Source organism: Equus caballus, chromosome 10 (assembly GCF_041296265.1).
Source record: "Equus caballus isolate H_3958 breed thoroughbred chromosome 10, TB-T2T, whole genome shotgun sequence".
In the NCBI taxonomy this organism is placed as follows: Eukaryota; Metazoa; Chordata; class Mammalia; order Perissodactyla; family Equidae; genus Equus; species Equus caballus.
In genome coordinates, this window is record NC_091693.1 from 59,313,613 (window position 1) to 59,339,712 (window position 26,100).

The window sequence follows — 26,100 nt, forward strand, 5'->3', positions numbered from 1 at the left end:
AGAAACAGAAATGTTTTATGAATCCCTTTTTTATTTAGAAGGCCATCTAGTCTCTTCAGTTTATAACTTACAATGGCATCTGTACCTATATCTTTCCTAATAAGTACTTAAATCTTTACACAAAACTTTTCTTTTTGCCATTCTGAACTAGTATATGCTATTAACATTTGGGAAGCTCAAGAGGTAAATTGAGAACAGCTGTGGAATGATTCATATCAATGCCTCGGGTGCAATGTTCTGTCAGCCTTGTGAGCGGCAATGAAACAGCAGAAAGTGGGACTGAGCTGTATCTTTCCCATCTTGTTACCTACGTTATTGGAAGATATGACTGTCTACAACGGACGTCTCTCTCCCAACTCTGGCTAACAACTGCCAAGACTCTCCTGTATATAAAAATATATTTATTTAGTTAGTTTGATATGAAATATATATTAATTTACCCATTTTGAAGTTGCCTAGCATGGCAATTGCTTTGCAAATGACTTCTGATTTTGTCATCAAAGATGGAAGGTGAGTAGTTTGTTTTTCAAATTCGGGCTTTGACTTCATTTCAGTTTGTTCTGCTTCTAAATGCAGGTGATATTCAAAATGGCACCTGACAGTTTTCAAGACAAAATGTCTTCTTTAGATGAGCATCAGTGGCTAAGTGCCTGTACAAGTGAGAAGCAGTGTCAAAGGAGGTCCGTGTATCATGCAAGAAGGTTCAACCATGAGTAGTGTAGAAAACTATTCTAAAGGGTATTTCACCAAGCAAGGAATGAGTTTTAAAATGATATTTCATTTTTGTAGTAATTGTTGGGCTCTTAATGCTATTAGCATTGAAATCATCACTCCTTGTCTTTCTAGTTCCAGATTTTTGGGCTAATCCCCTATTATAATCTATTTACCTCAAACAGATAGTTATAAACTGACAGCTTCTTCTGGATATTGGAAGAGAAATAAATGGAAGACAAATTTCCCTGTCAGAAATTGGTCCTTAGCCTACTCAGTGCCCAATCATATCTCCTAACATCTTACACAAATGTTCCAGGAATCATGTTCCTCTGTATCACAAATATTAGGACTATATTCTGGTATATTTTGAATTTTAAGCAATTTCACACAGATCTGCAAGTTTTGATAAGACTATAACAAAACTGCTCCTATACTATGTTAGAAAAACAGATTTTCAGTCCTTTACCATATGGAATTTGGATCATAGTTCCTGTACTGATAATTAAAGGGTCTTATCAGATATTGAAATTTCTCTCTTACTACAGAAGGGCAAAACAATTCAGTGGTGTTATGGACTGAATGTTCGTGCCCCCCCCCCCCACCCCCGACTCCGCCCCCTGCCAATTCATACATTGAAATCCTAACGCTCAATGTGATGGTATTAGGAGTGTGTGCCTTTGGGAAATGATTAGGTTATGAAGATGGAGGCCTCACGAATGGGTTTAATGCTGTCATAAAAGAGACCCCAGATATTCCTCTCCTTTTTTTTTTTTTGTCAAATGAGAATACTAGAAGTCGCAGTCTGCACCTCGAAAGGAGGGCTCTCACCAGAACTCGACCATGCTAGCCTCCTGATCTCAGACTTACAGCCTCCAGAACTGTGAGAAATACATTTCTGTTGTTCAGAAGCCACTCAGTCTGTGGTACTCTGTTATAGCAGCCTGAATAGACAGAGGGGGAAATTGGTTCTGAGAAGTGGGAGTGCTGCTGTAACAAATACCTAAAAATGTGGAAGGAGCTTTGGAACTAGGTAATGGGTAGAGGCTGGAAGAACTCTGAGATGCATGCTGGAAAAAGCCTAAATTGCCATGAGCAGATTTTTAAAGAGATTTTGGTGAGAGCTCAGAAGGAAAAGAGGAGAGCTGCAGAGAAAGCTTCTATCTTCTCAGAGAATATCTAAGTCACCATGAGCAGAATACTGGCAAAAGAATGGACAGTAAAGTGTATTTTGATGACTCCTTAGACAGAAATCAGGAACATGTTATTGGAAATTAGAGGAAAGACAATCTTTGTTATGAAGTGGCAAAGAATTGGGCTGAATTGTGTTCATTTTTTAACGTTTTGTGGAAGGTAGAACTTGCAACTGATGAAATTGAATATTTAGCAAAGGAGAATTCTAAGAAAAGTGTTGAAGGAGCAGCTTGGTTCCTCTTGACTGCTTATAGTAAAATGCAGGAGGACAGAAATGAACTGAAGATGAAATTATTAAGCAAAAAGGAACCAGAACGTAAAGATTTGAAAATTCTCAGCCAGTCCATATTACAAAATATGAGAAAGGTGTTCAGAAGAGAACACTAAGGATGTGGTGGACCAACCATTTGGTAAAGAGATTAGTGTGAGTGTTAACCATGGATTTAATCAACCATCTCAATAGAAGCCAAGAATAGAGATGGGATTATACCAGCAGGAACACTGCCAGCTGGATGGAACTCAGGGTGATGGTGTAGACCCTGTGTGTGGAGCACTTGCCTTTTTGATGGTGAGGAAGAGAATGTAGTAAAGCATAAGCTGGTTCTTAAAACTTCTACCTGAAGGTAACACATACCACTTTAACTCACATTTCTTTGGTCAATCTAGTCTCACAAATGAGCCTGACTTTAATGACTAACAGGAAACAGAGAAAAAAGGACAGCAGAAGACTGCTGGGCTTCATAGTCCCTGCAGAACTGGACCAGAGACCTACTGGGGTGTGAGCTTCTTTGATTTTTCAAGATGAGGGAAGGAGGACCCCAAGGGTGATTCAGGGATGGTCAGGGCTGCCTTTCCCACCCCAGAGTGTGGTGACTGGGGAGTGGGGGGAAGCCATGGGAGCCGAGCCAGCCAGTGGAGCCCTTGGGGAGCAATACCCACCTGGACAAAGAACAGCATGAATTTTTGAGATTTGACCAGTTTTTACCTTTTAAACTACAATTTACAATCACCTTCATCTTGTGCTTATCCCCCAAATCCATTTCCAATGGAAGTTTCAGTATGGATATAGAAGCGACTGGCTTTCTGCAATAATTGGCATTTTGATGTGTGGTAGATTGGTTGTACAAATGACCACCATTATTCATCCTCTCTGGATCCATGCTCTTTGCAGTGTGACTTTGCAACTCCTCACATCAAGAGATGGAGTCTATTTCCTTATCTCTTCAAACTGGGTAGGTCTTGTGCCTTGCTTTGGCATGATAGTGTGGTGAAATTACGCCAATTTCAAGCATAGGCCTCAAGGGGTCTTGAATTCTTTGACTTTTCCTCTTGGTCCCCTACCACCACCATGTGAACAAACTCAGGCCAGCTTGTTGGATGATGAGAGACATTATCATTGACACATAGTAGGTGCTCATTAAAAAGTGTTTATAAATAAATTAATTCTGGCATTCTGCAGGATTTTGTCTTTGTCCATTTATCATCTCTCTGGGTGTGGTAGATTATAAACTTTGGCTTCATCAATATCTGCTTCTCCATCAATCCCTGCAGGAGGATTACACTTCCCCCATTCATTACAGTCAGGCTCAGCCATGAGACTTGAATGAGCAAAGAAATATGAGTTGAACTAGTATGTGTTACTTTCAGGTAGAAGCTTTCAGAACCAGCTTTTGCTTTACTACATTCTCTTCCTCACCATTGAAACAGGAAAGTGCTCCACATAGGGTCTGCTCCATCACCCTGAATTCCAGAAGAACTGAAGATGAAACACAGTTGAGTTGCAACCAACCCTGGATGGACATGTTGCATGAGCAAGAAGAAAACATTTGTTATTATAAGCTACTGAGATTTTGGAGTTGTTTGTTATTGCAGCTTAATCCTACCTATACGAGTGATCACATACATATTTCTAGTACCACTTATATACTGATGAGAGTCAACAGTACATTGCTACCCTCATATGTTGCTGGTGGGAATGTAAAATGATGCAGTCACTTAGTGAAGCAATTTGGCTTCACTTAGTTTCTTAAAAAGTCAAACATACATCTATTATGCAACCCATCAATTCTACTCCTACATATTTACCTAAGCCAAATGAAAACGTTCACACAAAAATCTTTTGCAAATATTCTTAACAGTCAAACAAATAGTCAAATGTCCAACAACATGTGAATGGACCAACAAAATGAGTATATCCATAGAATGGAATACTACTCAGCAATGAAAAAAGTGAATTGCTGAAACATAAAACAACGTGGATGAATCACAAAATCATTTTACTAAGTGAAAGAAACCAGGCATAAAAGTATACATCTTACATGATTCCATTTACATGAAATTTCTAAAACTATAGAGACAGACTGCAGATCAGTGTCTGCATAAGGCTGGAGGTGGGAGTGTTCTAAAACCGGAATGTGACAATGATTGCAGAGCTGCAAAGTTACTCAAAATCATTGAACTATACATTTACAACGAGTGAATTTATAGTTTATAAATTCTACCTCAATAAAACTGAAAAAATATATCTAGATCTATTTTTTCCCTGAGTTATAAATACATATCTAACTAACTGCTAGATATTTCTGCCTAGATAGCCCACAAACACTTCAAGATTATACAAACTTAAATTATGTATTTTCTTTATGCATCACCCCAAATTATGTTTCTGAACTGATATTACCTATGTTACCTATAGTATTGCCAAACAGAAAGTTGTTCAAGCCAAAATATTCGATTCTCTCTAGACAACTTATTTCTTTTGACCTCTCTATCCAAGTTGTCAATAGGCATTGCTGATTCTATCTTCTGAATTTCTCTTCAGCTCCTCTTATTCCTCACTTTCATTCGCCTACCTGCTTACTTTTTTCTCATCCATGGCATTACTGTACATGCTCCTAATTCTAACACGATATTTGGAAAAATTAATTTTTAAGGTCTGCTGAGTGACCAGCGACTAAAGATGCTTTATAACAATGGCACAAATATGTCCATAATATAAATTGTCTTGTTTACTTTATAAATAGATAGTGACATGCCCCCCCATCACTGAACAGAAAATCCATAGGATACATTCTAAATTATTCCATATAATTAACGACTTAAAATACTCAGCAAATAGTTAATTCTACAGTAATAGTCGTTCTTTGTATTCTCAAGTGCCGAAAAAGCTCAGCTGGTCTGAAGGAGATGTACAGAATGGAATGTAAAGCTTTTGGGTTTCCAGTCTCGGAGTCAAGTTGACCTTAACATTTAACTTGAATTTCAATGTACTACTCTGAGATGGGGATGAACAGCCCACAGCCCTTGGACCACTCTCTCTAGGCAGCCTAACTTCAAAATATGGTTTTGAGCTACTTTCAAAGGCGGTCTTTCAATTCACTTAAAGCATTGAGTTTAGAGTGGAAAATGCCTTGAGAACGAGCTCCTGAATAGAGATTGCCTTTAGACAGTGAGCATCTGGCCCAGGACTGGGGAGGGGCTGCTGCTTCCTGGGAGGGATAAGGATGCCCTCTCCCTAGGACTGGGGTAGATCTGCCGCCGGGTCAGGGCCTCCAGAGCACTGAGCGACTGTGTATCTGAAAATATGCTGGGCTTGGCTTGGTGACACTGGATTTTGTTAATGAAATATGGTTCTTAGTTTTTCTGTTATACTGTGCTATTTTCAAGGGCTGAAATATCTATATGTGTGTATGTTTTACAACTTTTTTTTGGCATTTTAAAAAATTCTAGAGTGTGAATCATTTACATTTTGAGACCTACTCAGGGTTATCTGCTGAATTAAGATTTTATTTTTAATTTATATGCCCTCACCTAAAAATGATTCTGACTACATTCCTCACTTGTTAAAAAATGCTTAGAGGGGAAGGAAAAAAAAGGCTTTAGGAAGGATCTCAAGTTATTAGGGAAGCTGAGCATCTTTTCTTATGTTTATTGGTCATTTGATCCAATTTGAACTTTCATTTCTTGTTGAGGTTTCAGGTAGAATGTTCTTAGAACATGGAGCTGGGGAAACCACTAAGGAAAAATGAAGAGGCTGTACCTTGAAAATATTAGGGGCCAGCCCGGTGGCGCAAGGGTTAAGTTCGCAAGTTCCACTTCTTGGAGGCCTGGGGTTCACCGGTTTGGATCCCGGGTGCAGACCTGGCACCGCTTGGCAAAAGCCGTGCTGTGGTAGGCGTCCCACATATAAAGTAGAGGAAGATGGGCATGAATGTTAGCTCAGGGCCAGTCTCCCTCAGCAAAAGGAGGAGGATTGGCAGTAGTTAGCTCAGGGCTAATCTTCCTCAAAAAAAAAAAAAAAAAAAAAAGAATATGGAGCTGGGGAAACCACTAAGGAAAAATGAAGAGTCTGTACCTTGAAAACATTAAAAGAGGCGAAAGGGTGGGGAATATTCCCAGGCCTAGTGCCCACCTCTTCTTCTGGAGCCACCACCACATCCTAAGGGCTAGATTCTGGCTGCTCCCCTCCTCTTTTTCTCCCATAGAGCCTGATTCCTTCTCTCTTAGGATAATTTGTTTTAATCAGGACTTTCTTCCCCAATCATCCACCCAGAGAGGCTTCATCATAGTGAATAGAAGAAACTCAGGCCTAGACCCTGGCCATCTTTTGAGTAGAGCAGAATCTGAGTGCTAAGGGTAGACCATGACTCTTATTTTAATAAAATTTAAGTAAATTTCATGCAATAAACAAACCCAAAATCGAGGAAGTGTTCTCATTTTCCTTTGGAATGGCAATCACTCTGTTAAAGAACAAAAATTCAAGTAAATTTAAAGATCTAATTGGGTTTATTCAGCAATTCAGGAATCGGACAACATATCATTTAGCAAATAGATGGGAGCTCCGAGAAGCTGTACAAAATGGAAGTTTTTATAGGCAGAAAGAGAGTGGGACAAAGAAATTTGAAAAGCAGATTATTTCAGCCAAGGTCACCTTCCCTAGGGGAAGACAGGGGGTCTTACGAGGCAGATTATCTCACCAGTGTTGATCAGGAAATTCCAGACTGATTGGTTTAAAGCTTTCACTCCTGGGAGAGGGTGAAACTGCCATTAGGTTAGGCATTAGGTCTTGGTGGGGCTTAGCATAAGTGACTCCATTTGGGGCCAGTTGTTTCTTTCTAACACTCTCTAAGGTGCATATGTTACCCTACCCCGGCTGACCAGTTAATCAGGAGATCCTACAATCAGGTGGGGGGTGATGGGAGAAGGTGGTAGGTTTTATTCAGCTCTCAGCACAGTGACTGGATCCCAAGGGCAATGTTGCATTGGAGGCCAATTGCTTACCCACTCTGTGCCTCATTTCTCCCATCTTAAAATATGGATAGAAGTAAGAGGTATCTTAAAGAGAGATAGAAATAATAATACAGGTCTTATGGAATTGTTTGAAAATGAAATGAAAAAATGTATAAACACTAAAGCTATATACATAAAAAGGCTGGCAGATTAGAACGTTCCTCCATGTTTTTTCCTCTCAAATATTCCCACACTGAAATATCTTAGCGGGAAAAAAAAAAATGGTGCCATATTTCTTACTAACATTTTTCTACTTAGTAAAATAGATTTTCTAAGTTTGAAAAATATTTTTATATATTAAATAAACTTCAGTAAGGCAACTCCTAACTTATTAACAAAATTCCTAACTTCATTCATTCATGCAAAAAGTTCATATTCGTTGAACTTCTGCCATGTGCCAAGAATAATACCAGGGGCTTAGGATAAAGTGGTTAGAAAAAAATAGTTGTTGTTGTTGTTTCTTCCTCAGACAGTCCCTAAACTGTTTACAGCCTAGCAGACGGATACAGGTGTTAATAAAAAAACATCAAAAAAAAGTGTAAACTAAAGTCTTATTAGAGCCTACAAGAAAGAGATTTAGTCTGATCAGGGAAAAAGTCCTTGGTGAAGTGAAATCTTTGATCTGAGATTTGTAGGGTAAGTAGGATGTTAACCAGATCAAATGAAGAAGGGAAGAATTTTCTGTGCAAAGAAAGCAGCGCTGGACAGTACTCTGTTGAAAAGGGTCTGAGCATGTCTAAGGGACAGGTAAATGAGTCAGGAGTGGGGAAAGTCAGGACCAAAGGGTATGGGATGAAGCTGGAAAGGGAGGTAGGGATTTTTTTTCCTTAGAGCAATAGAAAGCCATTGAGTTTAAATAGGGAGATGACATGATTAAATCTGTGTTTTGAAAAGAAAGGCTAGACGACACAATACAAGAAAAAAATGTATAAAATTTGAAAAGAAAGAGAAAAAATTGGCATTAGTTACTGGTGATAACATAAAGACTACTTAAAAAACCCAAGAGAATCAGTAGACCAAGTATTAAATAAGAGAGTTCAGAAAGTGTGCCGAGTCAGGATCAAGAGACAAAGATCAATAGCTTTCCTCCATAACAGCAATAACAAACTAATAATAGAAAAGAAAATATAATTTAAAATCACTTCAAAAACGACAAACTATTAGGAACTTATTAAAGAATGTCGCTATTAAAATGTAAGCTTCTGCTTCAACAGTACGTCTTGTTTGCTCTGTCTCTCAGTGCCCAGCACACTGCATGGGACATAACAGATGGTCAATAAATATTTGTTGAATGGTTGAAAGAATAAATGCACAAAGCTTCATGGAGAAGATTGCATTACTCTATGAAAGAACACAAAAAATCTGAATCAGTATAAATATATAGCTTGCTCAGGGATGTACACTATTAAGTGTGTGTGATTAATATTGAAAAACTGTCAGTTATTCTTCGATAATTTTATAAATTTAACCAAAAATAATGAAAAATTAGCAGTCTTTTGGAGGAACTTGGAAAACCTTGAATTATGCGTCTAAATAACATGCTCACTCTGCTTTTGCTCGATAATCAACTTTATCAAGACAGTGGCTGTGGACTCCCTGCTCTGCGTGATTAGCATTCAACTCACCATATTTGACGTTCCTTTCTTTCTCCCGCTACAAATTTTATTATTTACTGTAACTTTAAACAATATATTTTTACTTCCACTTTTTGTTGCTCCAACTTGATCACTGCAGACCCTCATTTCTGTAAGGGGACACTAGGCCCTCTGGGTTCTACCTTCCCTCCCCTTCATATGCTTTTCCCACTGTATCTCAGCTATAACGACTGCAGCACTGTTACATTTAATTCTGTTTTATAATCAAAGTCAGTCCTCTATGCTTTCTCTAAAGGTTTGTTTAAATAAATTATAATCAGTTCATGGAATGGTGCCTGGAATAGAACTCATGAGTGAGTAAAAGCAAAAATCCAGGGCCAGCCCTGGTGGCCTAGTGGTTAAGTTCAGTGCACTCCACTTTAGTGGCCTGGGTTTGGTTCCCGGTGTGGACCTACACAGCTCTGTTAGCAGCCTTGCTGTGCTGGTGGCCCACATACTAACAAATAGAGGAAAATTGGCACAGATGTTAGCTCAGGGTGACACTTCCTCAGCAAAAAAATAAATAAAATTGAAAATGTTTGCTTTTTTTTTTTTTTGAGGAAGATTAGCCCTGAGCTAACATCTGTGCCCATCTTCCTCTACTCTATATGTGGGACTCCTGCTACAGCATGGCTTGATAAGCAGTGCATAAGTCCCTGCCCTGGATCCGAACGGGTAAACCCCAGGCTGCAGATGTAGAACGTGCAAACTTAATCGCTGTGCCACCGGGCGGACCCCTACATCTTTTAATAATGAAACTGTTGCTAAGGATTATAGTTCCTTCATTACGAGTCCAAAATGATTCCTGTATCACTCAAACAAGGATGTTTCCATCAACAAAGTCAAATGGATTTTTCCTTTTTTCTTTTTTTTGAGGAAGATTAGCCCTGAGCTAACTACTGCCAATCCTCCTCCTTTTGCTGAGGAAGACTGGCCCTGAGCTAACTTCTGTGCCCACTTCCTCTACTTTATATGTGGGACGCCTACCACAGCATGACTTTTGCCAAGCGGTGCCGTGTCCTTACCTGGGATCCGAACCGGTGAACCCCGGGCCGCTGAGAAGCACAACATGAGAACTTAACTGCTGCACCACCAGGCCGGCCCCCCGATTTTTTCTTACTTCAAACAATTGTGTAATCTCATAACCATGTTTTCTTTTCTTGTACATCTTTTTACTTTTTCCCCCCTGAAATCTACTCATTTTTTTTTAAAGATTTTATTTTTTTCCTTTTTCTCCCTAAAGTCCCCCAGTACATAGTTGTGGGTCCTTCTAGTTGTGGCATGTGGGATGCTGCCTCCGCATGGTTTGATGAGCAGTGCCATGTCCGCACCTAGGATTTGAACCAACGAAACACTGGGCCGTCTGCAGTGGAGCACACAAACTTAACCACCCGGCCACGGGGCCAGCCCTACTCATCATTTTTATTGTTGATTAAAAACTTAAGTCTTTGCCATGTCCTCAAGTTTCTATAGTCTCTCAATCATAGTGTTCATTGCACGGAATCTCTCTTTTTTGGGAAAACTCTCTTTCTCGGACCTCTTGGTTACAATCTATGGAGGCTGCCCTCAAACCCTGAGGTTGTCCTGGGGTTTGCTGCTTCCTCAGATGAGTCTACCATCTCCTGAATTGCTTGATTTTCTCCCTTGTTTTGTTAAAAGTATAACGTCAAGAATGGGTATATGGGAGTTAAACTTTGTGAATTCTCATGTGTAAGAAAATATTTAATCTGCCTATTGGCAAAGCTGGCTCAGTTGGAATCTTGAAATCCGGCCAATTAGATAAGTATTTCTTCTTTTTTTTTTAGTGAGATTAACCCTGAGCTAACATCTGCTGCCAATCCTCCTCTTTTTGCTGAGGAAGACTGGCCCTGAGCTAACATCTGTATCCATCTTCCTCTTCTTTATATGTGGGATGCTGCCACAGTGTGGCTTGACAAGAAGTGCATAAGTCCTCACCTGGGACCCGAACCGGTGAACCCTGGTCCACTGGAGCGGAACGCACAAACTCAACGACTGCACCACCAGACCAGCCCCTAGATAGGTATTTCTATAGTGGAGGAGTATGGGAGTAGGAGAGTTGGTGGTGTGGGTGTGTAAAGGAGAAGCCTGGAGATAGAGGAGAGTCCTCTTAGATGTCAATAATCATAAATTCTTGGTGTTAAGTACTGATCTGTTCATCATTCTATCCCTCACAGTGCCTTATATAGTGGACACTCAATTATATCATTGCTCCTTAAAGTTGATGGCCAAGCTGGCAACAAATTTGCATACCTGCACTTCTGCCATTGTTTTATTTCTATTCCTATGATGTATTTATTTGAGGAGTAACTCCTGAAAAAAAAAAGGAGAATTCTGGAAAATAAACTTCCCCCATGATTTTTCTCTTGACTTACTTGCTTCTAGCCACTCATACATGATGTCTGCGTTCACTAGGAGCCAACTCCTTAACAATCCAAGTCAATCCCGACTTTTCCCCTTCGCCTGCTGTCCCGCCTTCTCTCAGTCTCTCAGGTGAGCCACGTCTTACTCAGTCACATCCTATCCTTGTGTCTTGGATTCAATGCAGGTGTTGTTTTCTCTCTGCTACAATTTTGTCTCTTCTGTTCCAGCAGGGTGTCTAGTGACTAATTTGGGCAACCTCTCTTTTGGCCATATTGAGCTCTCCTCTTTTGGGGTGACATCCTGGCTTTTATACCATTCTTCCTAGGATATGACATAAAACTGAGCTAAAGTCATTATGAAATCATAATGTTCAATTGATAGCCATGGTTATCAGCATGGTTTGAAGTAGCTCAGTTAATATTCTTGCACACCAAGTAGAATATATATGTGTGTGTCTTTGTTTTTTTTAATTTCCAGTGCTGGAAATGTCACTTGTCTGGGATCCCAGGGGCATCCCTACCAATTTTAAGAAAGAAAATTTTGGAGAATTCCAACCAGACCATGGAGTGTTTCAAACAAATGTCTTGTATCTGCCCAGCTAGCTCAGTTGGTAGAGCATGAGACTCTTAATCTCAGGGTTGTGGGTTCGAGCCCCACGTTGGGCGTGACTTTTGTTCAGATCCTCTTACACGCAGCAGAGGTGACTGGGTCCATACAAACCAAGGAGAATCTGTTTCTGGTCCAGGGAGCCCGTCACACCGGAGCTGGCCTGGAATCTCACCACAGCAACTTGCTTTTGTCTCATTAATGTCTTATCATATATATTTTGTTATCAAAAAAATTTAAATTTGCGTGAAAGTTCCAGATACAGTACAGAGAGTAGTCGGGAGCCTCTCTCAGTGGTTCTACTTCTAGGGACTTCCTTGAAATTCCCACGATCCGGGCAGGCGCTAACCAGGCCAAGAATATCGCCTAACATGGGACTGGAACCCAATACTTTAGCACTAAGGGCTGAACAAGAGCGACAATAGACAACTTGGAAGTGGATTTTCAGCTAAAGGTGGAATCACACTAACTCTGGCCCGACTGGGGACCTATGCGGAGTCCCATCTGTGTCCGTGGATGCTCCCCCCCGCCGCAACCCCGACAGAAGCATCGCCTCCTCCAACAACTCTGCATCCTCACCTGTGCCCACCATAGCTTTCCTCCCTTGTAGGACAGAGACACGACAGGAAGGGAGCCCCTCATTGGGCCGTCCATCCCTGTCGCAGCCCCTCTCCCCTTTCTAAAGTAGAAAGAAAGTTGGAACTCATGGGATTCTGTCAGCAGGGTTTAGATGTCTCTGCTTCCCTGAGAAGTAAGCAATGAGGGAAGTGTGGATTCCTTTCTGGGGATAGCGTGGGCGAGGTAGAAGGGTTGGTTAGCAACACTGGCCCTGAGACCCTGCATCAGTGAGTCATGAGGTCAGGTAGTCTGAGTTTCCAGGGGGCCATTCCTTTGGGTGCCCCTGCAGCTCTGGCACCCAGCTGCTCTGGATCTTGGCTCCATGCTGGAAAACTGAGGCTTCCCCATTTTGGGGTGTGGAAGGTGAGGGCTGGGGAGTGGGGAGGCACATTCAGGTCCCTCTTGGTGCCTGGGGGGAACTCCTACTCACCTAAAAGAGACTGTATTTGTTCGCGTTATCCAGAGAAACAGAAAATATGGAGGGAGAGAGATTTTAAGGAATTGGCTCACACAATTGTGGTTGCTGGAAAGTGAGAGCAGATTGGATCTTCCAGCAAGAGTCCATCTTGATGTTGTAGTCTTGACTCCGAGGGCAATCAGAGGTGGAATTCCTTCCTCTTCTAAATCTTTTACTTTTTACTCTGAAAGTAAACATCATTTTAAAAGATTCCAGCAAAGACTCAGATGCAAGCCTGTTTTATTCTCTACTAAACTTGTATAAACCCTATCTCATTCATCTTTTGTAAAGGCCTGATTGTAAGAGATTTAATGTGATGTTTAAAATTTTATTGAACATGCCAGAAATTGTTTTTAGAGTTCTTTTATTCCTTTTCCATTGTAATTGACTCTTAAACGAGTTTTTTGTTTTGTTTCCAGAAACATGATGGAACTCAAAAGTTGTGGTGTATCATGGATGGCAAATTCTTTCCAGGGAAAGCATGAATCTAACAAGGCTGAAGGTACACCCTGCATTTGCTTGTCCCAAAAATGCACTGGGCATCTGGTGTCCTCTTTTTGAGAAGAAAAGAGCTTTCTTTGAAAAGATGACATATAATGATCAACAACAGCAGATTTCTCGTAGAAATTTGCTTTTGAACAAAATTAGTTTACTTTCTAATTTGCACAATTGGATTTATTTCTACTTTTACAGAAGTGATGATTTTTGCCCCCCAAATGTAATATAGGCACAATTTTGAAAGTTTTTAAAAACTTTGTTATGAAATTTTTAAGGCAAACAAGTAAAGATGTAAAAAACGAAATTTTGTCTTTTGCCTGTGTTGGAGAGGAAGACATTTCCTCTGCCCACTCTAGGTCCTTCTGGCTGGGCTATGAATTAAATTCACATGAGACAGAATAACAGGAGAAAATTAAACAAAGCTTTATAACATGTATGCACAGGACAGACTCAGGAAAACTGAGCAACTCACCAAAATGGCAGAAACTCTCACCTTGAATACCATCCTCAGCTAAAGACAGAGGAAGATTCTGGGGGCGGGGGGGTGGGGGGGGTCAGTTATGGGAGATTGCCAGAAAAGTACAGTAAACAAGAGTAAGGTTATTATGTAGATTTAAATCATTGCCTTCCACATTGATAAGAGTTTCTAGAGATAAGGTCATCCTTCCTTCTCCTTGGTACAGAGAGGGAGACATCTTTACAGATGGAGATTTCCTTTAAAAATGTAAATGTCTCTAACAAAGGGTAACTTTTACTTTTCAGAGTTTTTCTCATGTGTGCAGTTTTTAAAAGCAACCAGCCCAAAATAATCCTCATGCCAGAGACATATCTTCGGGTGGTCAATTCCAATCCCCCACACATGTGTTTGCAAAAGTTGCTGGACTCAGTTCCAACGCATGTGTGTGTGTGTTTATGGAGGCTTCACCACACCAATGAACAATTCTCAGAGGCCAGCAGGATGCCTGTGTGGGGGATTGGAATTGGCCACCCCAAGATATGTCTCTTTGGCATGAGGATTATTTTGGGCTGGTTACTTTTAAAAACTGCACACATGAGGAAAAACTCTGAAAAGTAAAATTTACCCTTTGTTAGAGACATTTACATTTGTAAGAGAAATCTCCATCTGTAAAGGTGTCTCTCTCTCTGCACCAGGAAGAAGGGGGGATGACCTCATCTCTAAACACTCTTATCAATGTGGAAGGCAAAGACGTAAATCTACATAATAATCTTACTCTTGTTTACTGTACTTTTCTGGTAATTTCCCATAACTGACTCCCTCCACCATGCACATCCTCCTTTGTAGCTAAAGATGGTATTTAAGATGAGAACCTCTGCCATTTTGGCGAGTTGCTCAGTTTTCCTGAGTTTCTCCCATGTATACCTGTTATAAAGCTTTGTTTAATTTTCTCCTGTTATTCTGTCTCATGTGAATTTAATTCACAGCCCAGTCAGAAGGACCTGGAGTGGGTAGAGGAAATGTCTTCCTTCCCTACATCTGAGAATTCAATTGAGTTCTGACATAATCTACCTGGAGATGGAAGGAGATTCCACAGGTAAAGAGCTCAGTCCCACAAGATCTCTCTGTACTTCAGAGATCAGTTGCAAGCACAGGTGTTATCTGTGCTTCTGACCGACTGACTTGAAGTCAAAGATTCCCATAACCCCCTTCTTGGGTTTGATTAATTTGCTAGAATGACTTACAGAACTCACTATAATACTGATTTATTACAAATGATATTAAAGGATATGGATCAACAGCCAGATGAGGAGATACATAGGGTGAGGTACCAAACAAAGGAGCTTCTGTCCTTGTGGAGCTTGGGACCCGGTAGCACCTGGGAGTATTCTGGCTCCCCAAAGTGGAAGTTCTCCAAAAAGGAGCCTGAGAACTCTTTTTGGGTTTTTATGGAGGCTTCATTAGGTAGTCATAATTGACTAAGTCATTGGCCATTGGCAATTGATTGTACCTCAAGTCCCCCTCCCCTCTCTGGAAATTAAGGGGTGGGACTGAAAGTTCTTATCCTGTGATCACATGGGTGCGTCTGCTGAGAACCAGCCCTCACCCTTGGGTGGGTTCCAAAAGTCACATTCATTGACATAACCAAATACCCATTTCACCTTTATGGCCCTGAAGCATTTTCAGAAACTGAGAACAGGAGGCCAAATATTATAACAAAAGATGTTCCCATTGCTCTTATTGCTCAGGAAATTCCAAGGATTTGGGAAACTGTGACCCAGAGACTGTGAATGAAGACCAAATATATGTGAGAAATACATTTTGGTCATCTGAATGACCAAGCATATATATATTTCTTAAAAATCACAATATCTCAGTATTCCACTAAGAATGTGCAGCAAAACTATTGCCTTTAAAGTCATTTGGTTCAAATCTTCCTTCATGTGCTTTTTGTCACTAACTTAACACAGGTTTTCTCATTTTAACAACTGTAAAACAATTGTTTGTTTTCATTTTTATTGGACTATTTTTTCTTTATTTAATTCAACTTTTTGAATATGTAAATCATTTTCATGATTCCAAAGTCAAACTATACAAGGTACACTGAAGGAAACCTTAATTGTATCCTTCTCTCCTCCATGTCTCTCTCTTCCTATAAGTTGTCGTTTCCTTTTTAGTTTTTCATTTATCCTTCTAACATTTTCTTTTTGCAAATATAAGAAAATGCACGGATCTATTTGAATTCCCCTCCTCTTTTACACAAAGGAGTAGTACACTTTGTTATCTACTTTGCTTTTTTCACTCAACAGCATGTCTTGACAATCATTTCAGGTCAAATCACTTCCTCCTATTTATGGCTGTATGGTCCTTCATTTTAAGGACGTACCTTATTCAGATAGTCCCCTATTTATAGCCAATTTGTTATTTCCAATATTTTGCTATTAATATGAGATAATGAATAACTTGATGCACATGAAACTTTGCATATTTTGTGATTAAGTAAAGAGAGTAGCAAGAGGTGCTACTGCCTACTGTTTGCTGAGTTATATTTGAAGGGTTTCAAAGGAATGTTGATTTTAGACAAAGCTTTGGTCATCCAAGGGATTTTCACTTTCATCTAATGTCTTTGGTGTTGTCTTTATCTCATTCATTACAACTCCTATCATCCAGATAATAGACCAAAAGGAATCTAAGGGAATTTTCAAATATAGTTTTGATTAAGTGATTTTGCCATACTTGCTGACTTTAGAGTCACCCTTGCTCTCATCCCAAAAAGAAATCACCATAATGCATTAGTGGGAAATAGGTTGAGGATCAAGAAAGCCTGGTTGTTTGTTCTCTGTGCTTCAGGGTTTCCTCTCTTCTTTCTGCCATTCTGAAATTTGGATGGCCTGGTTATTCGGGAGTGACCAGTCCCAGAGGAAAACTTATAGACCCCCAAGCTTACCTGAGGATACTAATGTGCCCAGAAAGTAAATTTAGCCCTTTATGATGAGAGATATGATTGCTACTGCTGCTGCTAATATTGATTTAGGCCAATCAGTGCATTATCTTTCCCGTACAGAAGACTATTTGGGAAATTGCATTTAAATCAGAAAGCAGCTAAGTGAAGTTGCAGTCTCAGAGCTGCAGGAAAAGACCACAGAGATACATGTCCCTTAACAAAACCAAACCCTGTCTAAGAGAGACCACCTTCTTGAATCTGTAGACAGAATGCCCTCATCTCTCTCTAAACCCTTTGCTTATGGTACAATTTCCCATTAACTTCTGACAACATCAAAGATTCCATAAATTTATTCTTGAATGCCTTAAAGGCTTGAGGCAAAGTGGTTGAGTGAAACAGAGCTATAAAATCTCAATCAAATAAAATAATTCACTATTAGAAGATGAGGTCCTTTCAACAAACACCATTTATTTTGTGTAGCAGTGATAGGCGAGAAGTAAACCCAGAATTTTGCAATTCCAGAACTACCTGCAAGGAAAACCAAGGAAAATACTATGATTAAGGGAGGAAGTTTAAAGAATGAAAAAAAAATCTTAATTTGACCCATAGAGGTTTGTTTGAGACTGGGAAGAAATCATTCAGAGGAATCTGAAATAAAATTGCAGTAATTTATGCCTTCAGTGAAGAATTTCCCTTTATCCTAAATAGTTGCTTTCATTTTTAATGACTCATCCTTATTTATGATTAAAACTGCAAAGCATCTATTTTGAGTAAAGCTAGAAAGACATTTATTTGATTCATTCTTTTATGCTTTTTTTCTTTCCTTCTTCCTTTCTTTATTCCTTCTTTGAATATTTGTTGAGTGGTTACCATGTGCCATGCACTGTGCTAGGTACTGGATTTCTTTGGGTCCTGCCTTTTCCAGAAAATATTCTGGTCTTCATTAACAATAATTGGGCTGGCCTGGTGGTGTAGTGGTTAAGTTTGCGAGCTCGGCTTCAGTGGCCCAGGGTACACAGGCCCGGATCCTGGGCATGGACCCAGCACTGCTCCTTAAGCCACGCTGGGGTGGCATCCTACATAAAATAGAGGAAGATTGGCATAGATGTTAGCAACAATCTTCCTCAAGCAAAAAGAGGAAGATTGGCAACAGATGTTAGCTCAGGGCCAATCTTCCTCACCAAAACAAAGAGAAACTATCATTGTCTAAATCTTGTCACAAGGGTATGTACAAGGTATAATGCTAAATACATGCAGCACATAATTATTTTATATATTTAACAAATTTTAAACATGTACTGTCTATATATAGGTCAGAAGGATTCCAATATTAAATGTAAAGAAGATGAATCTTTGCTGTTAATGAGCATGGATATGACCACTTTTGAAAATGATATTATTGGTGAAAGGCTTGATCTTCTTATGCCTGTTCTTTTTCATTTTTCCAGAAATTCTGTGCTTCAGAATAGTGATTAAAAAGGCATATTTTGAGATGTGTTTGGCACAAGACACTGAGTTTTTATCTGAAGTTCCTCATAAATAAATGATCTGTTTTCTCCTAGCTTTTGAGAGAGCCAGTTCCATTTCTGATAAACTTCTCAAAGCTATCTACCTCACCATCTGTGACACGAATGGAGAAAAAATTGTATTACCTCTCCATACACTTCCATAATTTTGCTTTGGCTTCTGATAGTGCAGAATTTTGTGAAGCATTGGTTTAGTAATTTCCCTTGGTGGGAAAACTAAGAGGGTTTTTGATTTTCAGTTGCAAAAGAAGAAATACTGTTAATTATATTTTTCTATTTAGAAAAGTGTCTTATTTACTTTACTTAACTGCGATAGCTGTTTGGTTATGTGAAGCTACCAAAACACTAGATGCTTGTAAAATTGAATTGAGTGGCAGTTAATTATTGCCTAATTTGAATTTTAATAACTATGTCAGTGGAAGGGGCATGACATAGCAAGAGGTGCCCTAAATGGATGAAATGAGCAAACGTCAGTGCTTTTAGATGACAGGTGAGGTGAAATGTTTCACCAGTTCTTCTCTAATGTTTAGCTGCAATTTTCTATGCCATTTAAGAAATATTAATTGATTACCAGCTTTACATAAGGGGCTCAGTTGAGTGCTCTTGAGAAAAGATAAGAAAGATAAAGTCTCTCTCTTCAAGGAGCTTCTAACTGACCAGGGAGAAGAAAAAATGACAAAAGGAACTGTTACATACCACAGAACATGCTGGGTATCAAAGAGTTACAAAGAGAGTGTGGGAATCCCTGGATGAAGAGATCTTTCCTGGATGGGAAAGTGAGAGAAGGCTTAAAGGCGGGACCATGAAAGGAGAGGAGGTTCCATAAGTTGATTTATGGAGATGGGTGTTCCTCCTAAAATTGTTGGAATATAATTCAGCAAATCAAACAGTGAAGTATAAGAGCAAAATAGACTTGAATATAGGCAAGAGCCTGGAAAGTTTACCATCTATGCTATCTTAAAATCACTCAAGACTTGTTCCCAATCTTTGGGGGAAAGCATTCAGTGTTTCACCATTCAGTATGATGTTAGCTATAAGTTTATTTGCAGATGCTCTTTATTAGGCTCAGGAAATTCCCTTCTATTACCAGTGTGCTAAGGGGTCATGAACGGATGTCGGATTTTGTCAAATGCTTTTTCTATATCAATTGAGATGATCAGATGGTATTTCTTCTTTGTCTGTAAATGCGATGAATTATATTGATTGACTTTTGAATGTTGAGCCAGCCTTGCATTCCCAGGACAAGCCCTACTTCGTAGTGAGGTATGATTCTTTTTACATATGGTTAGGTTCCCCACTTATTTTTAATGCTACCCGTGTCATATATGTCCATATATGACCAGAATATGGTCAATTTTTATAAATGTTTCCCATGTGTTTGAAAAGAACATGTCTTTTGTACAGATGGTTGAAATGTTTTATATATGTTCACTAGAACATGTATTAATCACATTGATGAAATCTATACTCTCATAGACTTTTTTTGTCTATTGTTTTCTCAATTACTGAGAGAGAGGTTAAACTCTTCTACCAGTGTGGATTTGTCTACATTTTCTTATAGTTCTGTCCATTTTTGCTTTGTATATTTTGAAGCCATCATGATTATAAATATAAAATTGTTACATTTTACAGATGAATTGAACCGTTATTCTGATACCCAGTTGAACTCTAGGAAGGCATTTAGCCTTGAAGTCTATTTTGTCTGATATTTATATAACTACAGCACCTTTATTTTTTAGAATTTTCATGATTTGTCTTTTCCTATCATTTAAATTATTTGTATTGACAGTATTATGGGGTATAATTTACATATAATAAATGCAGCTGTTAGCATACAGTTTAATGGGCTTTGAAAAATGTATAGCCCTGTGATGTATAGCCCATCATTACAATCAAGATAAAGAACATTTCCATCATCCCCAAACATTCAAGTCGCTCCTCTGCCATTCCCAGACCCAGATGAACGCTGAGATGGATTCTATCCCTATGGTTTTTGTCTTTTCTAGCGTTGGTGTAAATGGAATCATACAGCATGTACTACCTTGTGTCTGGCTTAAAATTTTTTTTTTCTCAGCATAATGTGTTTGAGATCATCCATATTATTGCGTGTATCAAAGCTTGTTCCTTTTAATTACTAAGCAATATTCCAGTATATGCATATATCACAATTTATTTATCCATTCATCTATTGATAGACGTTTTGAGTTGTCTCCAGCTTTTGGCTATCATGAATAAAACTTCTGTGAACATTCTTGAGTAAATTTGGTATATGTTTTCACTTCTCTAGGAGTGAAATTGCTAGATCGTATGGTAAGTGTATATATAACTTTATAAGAACTAAAGTGGTTGTACAATTTGACATTCCTGCAAGCAATGCATGAGAATTCCAGTTGCTTTAAAAATCTTACCAAAATTTGATATTTTCAGTCTTTTTAATTTTAGCTATTCTAGTGAGTATGTAGTGGTATCTTATTGTGTTTTCAATTTGCATTTCCTTAATGAGTAATAACGCTAAGCAAGTTTTATGTGTTTATTAGCCATAGACATATCTTCTTTGATAAAGTGTCTGTTCAAATCTTTTGTCCATTTTCTTTTTTTGAGGAAGATTAGCCCTGAGCTAACTACTCCTAATCTTCCTGTTTTTGCTGAGGAAGACTGGCCCTGAGCTAACATCCATGCCCATCTTTCTCTACATTATACGTGGGATGCCTACCACAGCATGGCTTGCCAAGTGGTGCCATGTTTGCACCCGGGATCCCAACCGGCAAACCCCGGGCTGCCGAGAAGCAGAACGGGCGCACTTAACCGCTGAGCCACTGGCCTGGCCCCTCCATTTTTTAATTTGGTTGTTTACCATTTTATTATTGAATTGCAGGAGTTCTTTATATAATCTAGATACAAGTACCTTGACAGTTAAATGGTTTACAAACATTTTTTTCTAGTCATTGGCTTGAATTTTCATTTTATTATTGGTGTCTTTCAAAGAGTAGAAGCTTTTAATTTCGATAATTACAATTTATGAATTTTTGTCTTTTTGTGGTTCATGATTTTCGTGCCTATCCAAGAAATCATTGACTACCCAAAGGCCACAGAGATTTTCTTTTATGTTTTCTTCCATAAGTTTTATAATTTTAGCTTTTACATTTATATATATGACCCACTTTAAGTAATCTTTTGTATGATGTGTGGCAAGGGTAGAGATACTTTTTTCATTTCTGGATATCTGGTGTCCCAGCATCAGTGTTTGAAAGAGTATCCTTTCCTTAAGAGATACCTTGGCATCTGTTGATAAATCAAGTAATATATGTATTTATCTCTTTCTAGTTTTCATTCTTTTCCATTGATCTATAAGTCTATCCCAACACCAATCCTACACTATCTTGATTGTTTTAGCTTTATAGTAAGTCTTGAAATCAGATAACATAAATCCTTCAACTTTGTCCTCTTTTTTTTTTTTAAGATTTTATTTTTCCTTTTTCTCCCCAAAGCCCCCGGTACATAGTTGTGTATTTTTTTAGTTGTGGGTCCTTCCACTTGTGGCATGTGGGATGCCGCCTCAGCATGGCTTGATGAGCAGTGCCATGTCCGTGCCAAGGCTTCGAACTGGCGAAACCCTGGGCTGCCAAGCGGAGTGCGTGAACTTATCCACTCGGCCATGGGGCCGGCCCCCCTCCTCTTTTTTTGGAGTTGTGCCTTTCTCTGTCTTTTGCTTATCTATATACATTTTTGAATTAGCTTGGCAATTTCTAAGAAAATCTTACTGGGATAATGTTTGTATTTGTATTGAATCTATAGTTCAATTTAGAGAAAATTGTTGTCTTAACAATAATGAATCTTCCAATTAATGAATGTGGTATAATCTCTGTTTTTATTTAGATCTTCGTTAATTTCTCTCATGTGTTGTAATCTTTACCATATAGATCTTATATATATTATTAAATTTTCTTGATTTTATATAACTGATATTATTTTAATTGGCCTTAAAATTTAATTTCTAATTTTCCTGTGATTATATAACAATACAATTGATTTTTGTGTGTTGACTTTGTGTCATGTGACTTGCTGAATTTACTTACTGGGTCTAAAAATTTTTGGTAGATTTCTTATCATCAGGGACTAAAGACAGTATTACTCCTTTGGCGATGCTCTGTAAGCCTTTTATTTATTTTTCTTGCCTTATTTCACTAGCTAGGCCCTCGAGACTAATGTTGAGCAGAAGTGATGTGAGCATTCATCCTTGTCTTATACCTGATTTTAAAAGAAGTATTCAGGGCCGGTCCCGTGGCTGAGTGGTTAAGCTTGTGCACTCTACTTCGGTGGCCCAGGGTTTCGCTGGTTTGGATCCTGGGTGTGGACATGGCACCACTCATCAGGCCACACTGAGGAAGCATCCCACATGCCACAACTAGAAGGACCCACAACTAAAATATACAACTATGTACTGGGGGAACTTGGGGAGAAAAAGCAGAAAAAGAAAAAATAAAAGAAGACTTGCAACAATTATTAGCTCAGGTGCCAATCTAAAAAAAAAAATTAAAAAAATAAAAGAGTATTCATTTTTATTTTCTATTTTTTTTTTAAGGAAGGTTAGCCCTGAGCTAACATCTGCTGCCAATCCTCCTCTTTTTTGCTGAGGAAGACTGGCCCTGAGCTCACATCCATGCCTATCTTCCTCTACTTTATATGTGGGACACCTGCCACAGCATGGCTTGCAAAGTGTTGCCATGTCCACACCAAGGATCCGAATTGGTGAACCCCGGGCTGCTGAAGTGGAACGTGAGAACTTAACCACTGCGCCACCAGCTGGCCCCTAAAAGAAGTATTCATTTTTAATTATTAAATATGAAATTCATTGTAGGTTTGTCATTGATGCCGTAGTTTATTGAAAGTTTTTATCCTGAATGGGTGGTGATTAAACAATTTTGAACACTTCTGCATATACTGAGATGATCATACTGCTTTTCTTTTATTTTTTATTAGTATAGTGAATTACATTGACAGATTTTGTTAATATTTAATTCTGAGGATTAATAAATTGCTGAATTTTTAATCACTATCATCTTGTAAATGATTTTTGCTTCTATTTTTATGAAAGATATTGATTTGTATATTTCTTTTCTTTAATGTTTTGTTTGCTTTTGTCATTAGGGTAATGCTGGCCTTATATAATGAGTTGGAAAATGCCCCCTCCTCTTCTTTCTCAAATATTTTATTTGCCTTTTGTATTATTTCTTCCTTAAAATCTGATAGAATTCATGGTACAGCCAGTACCTGCAGTTTTCTTTGTGAGAAGCTTTTATAATTTTAATTTCTTCAGTAGATATCAGGCCACTTAGGTATTTATTTTTTCTTGAGTCGCTTTTTGTATTTTGTATTTTAAAATTAATTTGTCCATTTTATGTAAATTGTCAAATTTATTGCCATAAAGGTGTTCATAATGTTTTCTTATCTTTTTGATCACTGTAGAATCCGCAGTGTTATCCACCTTTTTATGTCTGATGTAGATAATTTGATGAAAGTTGTCTTTTATCTCTTTTTTCTCATCAGTCTTGTGAGACGTTTGTCAATTTTAGAGTATTTTAAAGAATTGGTTTTTTGTTCAATGAATTTCTCTATCTTTTGTGCATTTTCTCTTTCATTGATTTCTGATCTTATTTGTATTATGTCCTTCTTTATTTGCTTTGGGTTTAATTTAGTTTTCTTTGTCTCACTTATCAAGGTGAAGGCTTAAATAATATATTTTGGACCTCCCTTGTTTTGTAATATAGTCACATAAAGCTGTAAGTTTCCCTCTAAACACTGCTTTAATAACATCCCACACATTTTGATTTGTGGACTTTTCAGTTTAATTTCAGCTTAATTCACTTCAAAATGTTTTCTAATTATTTTTGTGTTTTGTTTTGTTTTTACCCGTGGATTATTTAGAATTACATTGTTTAATACTTGGGGAATTTTCAGCTATCTTTCTTCTAGTACCTTCAAGTTTAATTCCATTGTGGTTAAAGAACATACTTGGTATGATTTCGAGTCTTTTAAATTATTGTAATCTGTTTTATGTCACAGAATATGGTCCATCTTTGTTGATGTTTTATGTGAATTTTTTTAAAAATGTGCCTTTTGCTGTTTTTCTTCCTTTTAGTAGAAATTTTTTAAAATTATTTTATTGAGGTCATAGTTTATAACATTATGACATTTCAGGTGTACATTATTATTTGTCAGTCACCATATATGTGTGTCCCTTTACTCATTATGCTCACCCTCTACCTCCTTCCCCTCTGGTAACCACTAATCTGTTTTTTTTTTTTTGGTCAACGTGTTTGTTTATCTTCCACATATGAGTGTAATCATGTGGTGTTTGTCTTTGTCTGGCTTATTTTGCTTAGCATAACACCCTCAAAGTCCATCCATGTTTTTGCAAATGGGACGATTTTGTCTTTTTTTATGGCTGAGTAGTAATCCATTGTATATATACACCACATCTTCTTTATCTGTTCATCAGCTGATGGGCACTTGGGTACCCATCTTCCACATCTTGGCAATTGTTAATAATGCTGCAGTGAACATAGGAGTGCATGAATCTCTTCGAATTGTTGATTTCAAGTTCTTTGGATAGATACTCAGTAGTGGGATAGCTTGGTTGTATGGTATTTCCATTTTCAATTTTTTGAGAAATATCTATACTTTTTTCCATAGTAGCTGCACCAGTTTGCATCCCCACCAGCAGTGCATGAGGATTCCCTTTTCTTCATATCCTCTCCAACATTTGTAGTTTTTTGTCTTCATAATTATAGCCATTCTAACGGGAGTAAGGTGCTATCTCATTGTAGTTTTGATCTGTATTTCCCTAATGATTAGTGATATTGAACATCTTTTCATGTGCCTGTTGGCCATCTGTATATCTTCTTTGGGAAACATCTGTTCATATCCTCTGCCCATTTCTTGATCAGGTGGTTTGGGTTTTATTTTTGTTGAGTTGTATGAGTTTTTTTTAAAATATATTTTGGAGATTAATCCTTTCTTGGATATATGATTTGCAAATATTTTCTGTAAGTTGGTGGCTTGTCTTTTCATTTTGTTCATAGTTTCCTTTGCCTTGCAGAAGCTCTTTAGTCTGATGTATTTCTATTTGTTTATTTTTTCTTCTGTTTCCCTTGCCTGAGTAGACGTGGTATTTGAAAAGATGCTGCTAAGACCTATGTCAAAGAGTGTACTGCCTATATTTTCTTTTAGGAGTTTTATGGTTTCACGTCTTACCTTCAAGTCTTTAGTCCATTTTCAATTAACTTTTGTGTATGGCATAAGGTAATATTCTACTTTCATTGTTTTGCATGTGGCTGTCCAGCTTTCCCAACACCATTTTTGGAAGAGACTTTCCTTTCTCTGTTATATGTTCTTGGCTCCTTGTCGAAGATTAGCTCTCTGTAGATGTGTGGTTTTATTTCTAGGCTTTCAATTCTGTTCCATTGATCCGTGTGTCTGTTTTTGAGCCAGTACCATGCTGTTTTGATTACTATTGCTTTGTAGTATATTTTGCAGTCAGGGATTGTGATGCTTCCATTTTTGTTCTTTTCTCTCAGGATTTCTTTAGCTATTTGAGGTCTTTTGTTGTTCCATATGAATTTTAAGATTATTTGTTCTATTTCTGTGAAGAATGTCATTGGGATTCTGATTGGGATTGCATTGAATCTGTAGATTGCTTTAGGTAATATGGACATTTTAACTATATTTATTCTTCCAATCCTTGTGAATAGAATATTTTCCCATTTCTTTATGTCATCATTGAA

General features: G+C 38.2%; 1 non-coding gene across 1 annotated transcript; it reads left to right on the forward strand.

Annotated features, from left to right (window-relative positions):
• Window positions 1-11,802: 11,802 nt before the first annotated feature.
• On the forward strand, window positions 11,803-11,875 carry TRNAK-CUU (transfer RNA lysine (anticodon CUU)). Its single transcript has one exon. It is a non-coding gene; the product is annotated as a tRNA-Lys (tRNA).
• The last annotated feature ends 14,225 nt before the right edge of the window (window positions 11,876-26,100 follow it).